Source organism: Choloepus didactylus, chromosome 17, assembly GCF_015220235.1.
Source record: "Choloepus didactylus isolate mChoDid1 chromosome 17, mChoDid1.pri, whole genome shotgun sequence".
Taxonomy (NCBI): Eukaryota; Metazoa; Chordata; class Mammalia; order Pilosa; family Megalonychidae; genus Choloepus; species Choloepus didactylus.
In genome coordinates this window covers 12,840,506-12,849,332 of record NC_051323.1, presented here as the reverse complement: position 1 = coordinate 12,849,332, position 8,827 = coordinate 12,840,506, and the positions used below count along the sequence as shown (strand labels likewise).

The window sequence follows — 8,827 nt, the reverse complement described above, 5'->3', positions numbered from 1 at the left end:
AACTATTTCTCTATCTCCCAGCCTGGAAGCGGTCAGTATCTTCAGTTCCCCAGTGTGGTCGGCTGAATATGTATCCCATGAAAAAAAAATCCAAACATGGTCTTAATCTTAATTCATTCCTTGAACCCATTGTAAATTGGATATTTTGAAGATGGTATTTTTAGTTAAGGTGTGGCCCACTGAATCAGTATGGGTCTTAATTGTATACTGGTGCCTTATAGAAAAAGCCACAAAAAGAAAGCCAAAGGGAGGTAACAGGAGCTGGAAGTCAATGGAACTCAGAAGAGAAAGGAGAAGACAGTGTCATGTGTGTTGCCATGTGACAGAAAAGCCAAGGACCAGAGATCACTGGCAGCCAGCCACAGAATGCCACAGACTTCAGGAAAAAAAGATCACCTTGCTGATGTCTTGATTTTGGACTTCTCCTAGCCTCAAAACCATGAGCCAATAAATTACCATTGTTTAAGCCAACCCATTGTATAGTATCTATTTCAGCATCTGGAAAATTAAGACACTAGGCAACAGAGATAACTTTCAATCTACAACCACATGACAGTCTTACCATGAGCCTGTGAGAAGCAATGAAGAACATATCCATGCATTGGAGAGTTTGTCTACATGCAACATAGACTCACATCCACTCTCTTCCTTGATCTTCTCAGTCCCTTCTCTATGTGAAATCCACTTTTTCTTCCACTTTGCTTTATTTACCTGTTGTCTTAACTATAATTTGTTTCCTTCATTTCTCTTCATTCTCTCTCATTAGCTCTATCATCAGTGAAACTGATGTCCCAGAAGACTCAAAGGCAAGTCCATCTACATGTTGTTTCTTTAGATCTTGTCTTGCCAATTGACTTTCAAGATTACGCCAAGCTTTCTTCACAACCTGTTATGTTGAAGCAGCAACTCTAAACCATTGCTCCTATGTATGGTTTCAGTTCTCTTTCCCCTCCCAACTAATACATTCCCTTCACCATTACATCCAATTCCTGCACCCAGCCCCATTTTCCTTATTTTCTTGCATTAGTTTAAAATCTTACTAAACAAGGTAGAAAGAAATTCATAGGTATGCTTAAAGGAATGAGTTCTTTTCCAATTGATCAAAAATACATTTAAAAATTTTTATCTTTAACTACCCAATACCACAATTTTTCTTAGATAGCGAACACCAGAATTGGTGCCACAGAGCTACCGTTACACCCTTAAGCCTCTCAGAACAGGACAATTCAGAAAGGATAGGATGTCACCTGTTCTTGGAAAAACTGCTTTCCAGCTAATGGGAAAAGACAAAGCAACATTTGTGGGAATTCTCAGATTTTGCTGGGAAGAGTCTCCTCCCCATAACAAGAATTTACTTGAACCAAAGTCCATATCTTACCCATGATTCCTGTTGTGCTTACATATTGCTGTTATTCATTTCAATACCCCTGCCTCCAATCCTCTTATAAAAACCCAGACTTTCCTGGTTTGACAAACCATCCTAGACCCCTGCAAGACAGGTAAATGGGAGCCATTTGAAAATGAGACCCATGCCAAGGTCTTTCCTCACACTTTGCAAGGGTAGATCCAGCCCTCATAGAACATAGGAGATCTGAGACTCAGCCAAGTCTATCATGGGAGGTCTCAGAAGTAGTTGGTGAACAGATACCCAATTCTTACCAGAACCACAGAAATGGATGGATATTCACCAAGTTCAAGTTTTCCTAGGGGTTACAAGGAAAAGGCAAGAGATAGGACAGTGGGGTCTCTGCACACCACTCTCTGGTCACCCTTTCCTTTAGTGATCTCTTTTTGCCTCCTCAAGTCACAGACAAGATGCTGGCTCCCATGGCCTGCTTCAGTGGGTCCTGGGTGCTGCTCTCCTGCCTGATGCTCCTCTCCCAGGTCCGAGGTGAGGTTTCTCTGCCTCCAGCCCTGGGTTCCCAGTGAAGGTTCAGGGTGGAGAAGAAAAGGGAGCCTCCAGTGTGGCACATGCAGTGGGGATGGGGTATATTGCCTCACAATCAAACCACCTGCTGTCCCTCCATCCTTACATGCCCTTTGGGTCAGTGGGTTCTGGGAGACATTGCAGTGCTCTATTAACACTGGAATGAGATGATTTCCCATTTGCCCTTATACCCTAACTGGGAGGTAGGGGAGGGAAAGTGTGAAGGTTCATTAATGAGATATGGGGAGGGAGAAAGATTAGTGGGCCCAGTGTAAGAACAGCCAGCCACAGAAAGGCAAAGATGGAAATTGGAGAGTGAGAAAGAGTAAAAAAACATAATAATAATAATAATACCTCCCCTTTCCCCTTCCCTTGCTTTAGTGGAGCTTTGTGGGATTAGGAATTCCTGAAAATGTTGGCAAAGGTGAGAAGTAGTCAGATATTTAGGGTGACTACCCAAGGACTGACCTCACAGACATTCCTCCCAGGCTGGGGACCCAATCCCCACTCTTCTTTTCTCCCCTCCCTCTCCTTTATTTCCCATCCCCCCCAGGTGAAGACCTCCAGAAGGACCTACCTTCTCCTTGGATCAGGTGTCCCAAAGCTTCCAAAGCCTATGCCTCATACTGCTATGCCTTGTTTCTGACACCAAAATCCTGGATAGAGGCAGATGTGAGTGGTGGGGTGTGGGGGTGGGGGAGGTAGGGGGAAAGCACGTGGGAGACACAGGTGGAGGGGGCAGCTCCATTCTCCAGAGAGCCTGGGGAGTGAGAATGTACACCCACATCTCTACACATGCCCCCCTCCCCTACCTCCTCCCCTCACCTTTCTCAGTGAGGTCTCAGCCTCCCTCTCAGTCTCCCCCTTTCCTGCACAGGTGGCCTGACAGAAGTGGCCTTGGGACACCTGGTGTCTGTGCTCAGCGGGGCTGAGGGATCCTTCTTGGCCTCCTTGGTCAAGAGCAATGTGAGCGACTGCACAACCGTCTGGGTTGGGCTCCATGACCCCACAGAGGTGTGATGACATTCTCTCTTCTCTGCTTATTTTTATGTGGCTGCTGTCACCCTGCTCCAGTGCCTGTCCTTGTGCCTGCCCTGGAAGTCCCCCATGGAGCCTGGAGCTCAAGAATCCAGGGAGACATTTCTGGGAATATAAGTGGCTTCAGGCAAGCTGAGACCTGAGTTCTCTAGAGGTCCCTGGTCTCCAGCTAAGGTTATTCTACCCCTTGTGAAAGTTTATACACAATTCTCCATGAGAATTTGAATTCAATTCCCACAGCTTCACAGGATCTGTACAAACTGTGCTGAGGGGATCCTAAATTGAAGAAAGAAGATTTTTCCCTCCTGTCGGACAGCCATTGTCTTTGGGGTTGAGAAGCTAATCACAGTGTGCACCATTAACTATTGTTCAGCCAGTAAGATGATACTTTGGGTGCTCCACTGCTTGTAGTTTTGGGATTTGCCCAATGGAGTGAGGCGTTAAGGGAGAGCTTCACTGAAGAGATTTTTCTAGGGATCTTGAATAGCAGATCACATCCCATGATGCTGGAGAAGAGTCATGCATTCCAGCTGGGGGGATCATGCAACTGGCTATTCCCCTCTCCTGACACCATCCTCTCCTAAATTGGGCCAGGAACCCAATGGAGGTGTGTGGGAGTGGAGTAGCACTGACGTGATGAATTACTTAGCCTGGGAGAGAGACCCTCCACTGTGGAAAGACCTGGCTCCTGCGGGAGGCTCTCAGGAAAAACAGGTAAGAAACTGTGGAACCATTATCTTCTCCTTCTCCATTCCCTCAAACCCCATCTTATCTTCAATGGCAAGATTATAAATGTGATCAGCAATTACCCTACATCTGCAAGTTCAAGGATTAAGAAGTCAGCAGCTGGAGCTGGCGTGAAGCTCATCATGGGCATGGAACGCAGTGTGAAGACCTACCCAGGAAGGAAATATTCTCCCCACACTCCCAGCCTGACCTCCCCATTCTGATCTCCCTTCTTTTCCCCTCCTCCCTACCTTCATTTCAGGCTCTTATGTTTGTCCTATTGGCCTGAAGCCTCAATGAACAGTAATAAAAAATTTGTCTATACATGTGTATCTTGTGAGCTCATAGCCATGTACCAACTTATAGCCAGGTGCTGGTCTCTTAGCCAAATCCTGAGGAGCAGAAAGTGGGGGTGGGGTGTGGGGGGAAATTCTGGTGTCTTCCCTATGCCCAAATTCACCAATTACTAAATATACATCCTCACGGGTGTATTTATAATGGGAATGTGGGTCCTGTTTATATAGGATCTCAGCTGGAATCAGTTAAAGACATTATTATCCCCCACACTCTACTGCCCACATATTCCCCCAGCCCAGGTCCTGGATGGTGTGATATAAAGAAACTTTATAGGGCTCTGATGGTATTTAGAACAATACTTCTCAAGTTATTTGTGTGAAGTACAAGGTGTTTGCTTTTGTTTTGTTTTTTTCCTTTAATTTCCAATCAACCTTGGGCCACAACTTTTGTAAAATATAATGAAAAATGAATTACTTTGAATTCTGGTACCAGTTCCAAAGTGCCTGGTTATAGACACCCCATTCCTTAAAATAGGAAAGAGGCTGAACAAAATGAAAATCAACAATGTTACTTGGACCCATCAGAGAATTGAGATTGTAAGGGAAAGCACCACCTGATGTTTGCAGAGAAAGGTGACTGCAGAGAACCATAGGCGAGATCTGCTTGGGAGAGCAATGAACACTTAGGAATATATAAATGGTAATTTGAAAAATGGCTGGATGATGAGTGTGGATTAGCAATAAGAGCTCCAAACTCCTGGAGGCCACAGTCTTATGACATCCCCATGCTTTATGGATTTTACTTTTAGGCACTCCACCAGGTTCTCACTGTGAAAAGCCAAGAAAGATCCCTGCTGAATCTGACAGGGAGAGGGGAAAAGTAAGGTGTTTGCAATCTGCCTAGAGTGTTCTCCATAACAAAGGCTAACTATTCAGAGAAAAAGACTTTACCCAACTGCAGCCCCCTTTAGCCTTTCTGTATCTCCTAAGTGGCGGAAGCTGGGAGGTGAACTAAGAAACACTCGCAAAAGTGGGGCACACCCACTGAAAGACTGAGATTTAATCATAAGACTACGGAACATTTCCTGCCTCGAATCCACTACATGAAGAAGTATTCTATATAATAACAGTAGACAACAGCTGGAGAGCTTCAAGACACAGATTCTGTTCCAGAAGGAGTTCTTAGGAAACAGAAATGCAATATGGAAGACATATTTAAGGACACTAGAAGAATTTTAAGCTTCTGGTGCCTACTGCTACAGCAAACATCAAATCCAGCTCAACTTCGAGACAGATTAACATAAAATTTCACGCTGATGACCTTTTATCACTGTTCCTATTTCTCAATACATGATGTTTGACTTCAACCAAAAATTACATGCACACTAAAAAGCAATGAGAAAAACACAGGCTGAAGAGACAAAGCAAGTGTCAGAACCAGACTCGGATTAGTACAGATTTTTGAATTATCAGACAAGGGATTTTACATAACTATGATCAGTATTTTCAGGGCTTTAATGGAAAATGAAGACGATATGCAAAAACAGATAGCTGATGTAAGCAGAGATCTAGAAATTCTAAACAGGATTCAAGATATAATACTAGAAATAAAAAAACACTATAACAGAAATGAAGAATGCTTTGATGGACTCATCTATAGAATGGATGTGAATGAGCAAAAAATTCAGTGAAGATATATCAACAGAAACTTCCTAACTGAAACTCAAAGAGAAATATATGAAAAGGAAAATAGAATTGAATATCCATGAGTGATGGGATAATTACAAAATGTGAAGCACACTCTTAATGGAAATATCATAATGAAAAGGAAGAGAGAAAGGAACAGAAGAAATATTTGAAGCAATAATGGCTGAAAATGCTCCATAATAATGGCAAACAGCAAACCACAGATTCAGTAATCTCATAGAAAACAGACCAAAAATTATACCCAGGTATATCACACTCATACTAAAAAAACTCAAAGGCAAAGAGAAGATCTTGAAAGGAGCCAGGGGTAATGGGACAACTTACTATGGAGGAACAAGGATAAGAATTGCATTGGGTTCTCATCAGAAACCATGCAAGCAAGAAGAGAACAGAGTAAAATATTTAAAGTAATGAATGACCAAAAACTCAAAAAACAAACAAAGCAAAAAAACAACAACAACAACAAAAAACGCCAACCTAGAATTATATAACCAGCAAAATTATACTTCAAAAGAGAAGGACAAACAGACTTTCTTAGATGAACTAAAATTAAGGGAATTCATCACCAGCAGACCTGCTTTGCAAGATGTAAAAATAATTTCATCAGGGAGAAGGAAAATTATTCATCAGAAACTCAGATCTACCTAAAGAATGGAAGATGGTGAGAGGATGCAGAAAATAAGTAAAATAAAATATTTTATTTTTCTTATTCTTAATTGATATAAAGGTAACTACTTATCTAAAAGAATAATAGTAATAATGTATGGGGTAATTATAGCATATAGATAAGTAAAGTGAATGACAGCAATGTCATAAGGGACTGGAGAGGGTAATGGAGAATAATCTGTTTTAAGTGCACTGCATAGGAAATAATATAATGTTATTTCAAGGTGGTGTCAGATTAGTTTAGTCTGATATATATGCAAATATAGGATACGTATATCACAACATATATTGCAAACTCTAAGACAATCCCTAAAATTTTTTAACAGAAGTATAATTGATTTGCTGAGAGAGGAGACAAAATAGAATCATATAAAATATTCAATTAAAACCAGAGAAGGCCATAAAAGAAGGGAAGGGTATAAAAGAAAGAGAGAATAAGTGCTGCAAAGAAAATAATTACAAGTATAGCATATATTTATTCCCACTATATCAGTAATCATTTTAAATGTGAATGTCATAAATGTATCAATTAAAAGCAGAGATTATCAAAGTGCCTTTTTAAAAAGACCCAAATACATGCTATCTGCAATAAAACTTTAAATATGAATGCTCAGATAAGTTAAAAGTAAAGGGAAGAAGAAGAATATACCCTGCTAACATTAATCAAAAGGAAGCTGGAGTAGCTATTTTAACATCAGGCACAGCAGACTTCAGAACAAAGAATATCATCAGGGATAAAGAGGGATAATCCATAGTGATAAAAGGGTCAATCCTCCAAGAAGACATAACCATCTTTAATGTGTGTGCATCTGATAAAAGAACATCAAAATATGTGAGGCAAAAAATGATTGAACTTGTATTAGTTTGCCAGGCTGCTAGAACAAGTACCACACAATGGTTTGACTTAAACAGTAGGAATTTATTTTCTTACGGTTTCAAAGGCAACAAGGCTTGCTTCCTCCTGGGGTTGTAGCGTTCTGGCTGGCCAGCGATCCTTGGTTTCCTTGGGTTTCCCATCACGTGGTGATGTCCTCTCCTTTCTTCTGGGTTCCCATTGACTTTTGGTCTCTGGCTACTCCTCATGGCCTCCAGTAATCTGGATTAAGATCCAACCTCATTCAGGTGGGCCTCACCTCAACTTAAAATAGCATCTTCAAGAGCTCCCATTTAGCATGGATTCATAGCCACAGGAATCTGGGTTAAGATTAAGAAAACATCCAAATTGGGATACATAATTCAATCCACCACAGAACTGCAGTGAGGAATAGAGAAATTCACTATTATAGCTGGAGACTTCAATACTTCTCTTGCAGAAATTGATAGATCAAGTAGGCAGAAAATTAGTAAGGATATAATTGTCTTTACAGCACTGCAAATCACTTGATCTGACAGACATTTATAGATGCCTTCACCCAAAAATAGCAGAATATGCATTCTTTTCAAGCTTATTGGGTATATTCACCAAGACAGACTATGTTCTGGGCCATAAAACACACCTTAGAAAATTTAAAAGAATAGAAATGAAAAGTGTGTTTTCAGACCACAAAGGAATTAAACTAGAAATCAAGAACACAAAGATATCTGGAAAATCCCCAACTATATGGACAAGAACAAACACACTTCTAAATAACACAAAGAAAAAAAGAAGTCTCAAGAGAAAATAAAAATTTTGAATTAATTGGAAATGAAAATATAATTTATCAAAATTTGTGGGATGTATAGAAAGGATTGCTTTGAGGGAAAATTATAAAATTAAATGCATATATTAAAAAATAAGATCTAAGATAGAAGGTTCTGTCTGCTCCCAGTGACTTCTCTCTCCAACTGACTTTCATTCAATTTATTAAGTACTCCTGTAATCCAGATTAAAGCCCAACCTGATTCATGTGGGCCATGCCTTAACTCAAGTAATACCTTGAAAAGGTCTTATTTACAATGGGCCCACACCCATCAGAAGGAAGATCAATACCAAGACCAAGGTCAAACTGGGGTGCACAATTCAATCCACCACACTGAGTTATTCTTTATTCTATGTGTTAAAAAAAATCAGAATATGCAGCCAGTAAATCAATAAACTAATAACATTCCCCCAAGAAAATAAGGTGCATTTATCTATATAGAGTGATCATTCTCAGCACTGTCAGCCAGGACCACTAAAGCCTCAAGTATGGATAGAAATGTATGTCTTTTAGATTCAAGGTGGGTTAAGGCAAGACAAGTAGATAGGATTTAGAGGTGATCTATGGGAAGTCCTGGGGCTTTCCTAGGCTAGTCCTGCTTTTGGAACTTTCTTATTGATCACCATTATTATCCCCGTCCTACAGTTTCAACTCAGCAATGGAGATAAAATGGAAAGAGCCTTGGACTGGAAGTCAGTAAAATAGGATTCAATTTCTGCTACAACTCTTTTCGCTACGTATCTTTGCTGCCTCTTATTTTTTTTTTAAGAGAGACAAACCACAATGCC

At 40.6% G+C, this 8,827-nt stretch overlaps 1 pseudogene; it reads left to right on the top strand.

Annotated features, from left to right (window-relative positions):
• Nucleotides 1-1,815: 1,815 nt before the first annotated feature.
• LOC119512312 lies at nt 1,816-3,800 on the top strand (annotated as a pseudogene).
• Nucleotides 3,801-8,827: the final 5,027 nt, after the last annotated feature.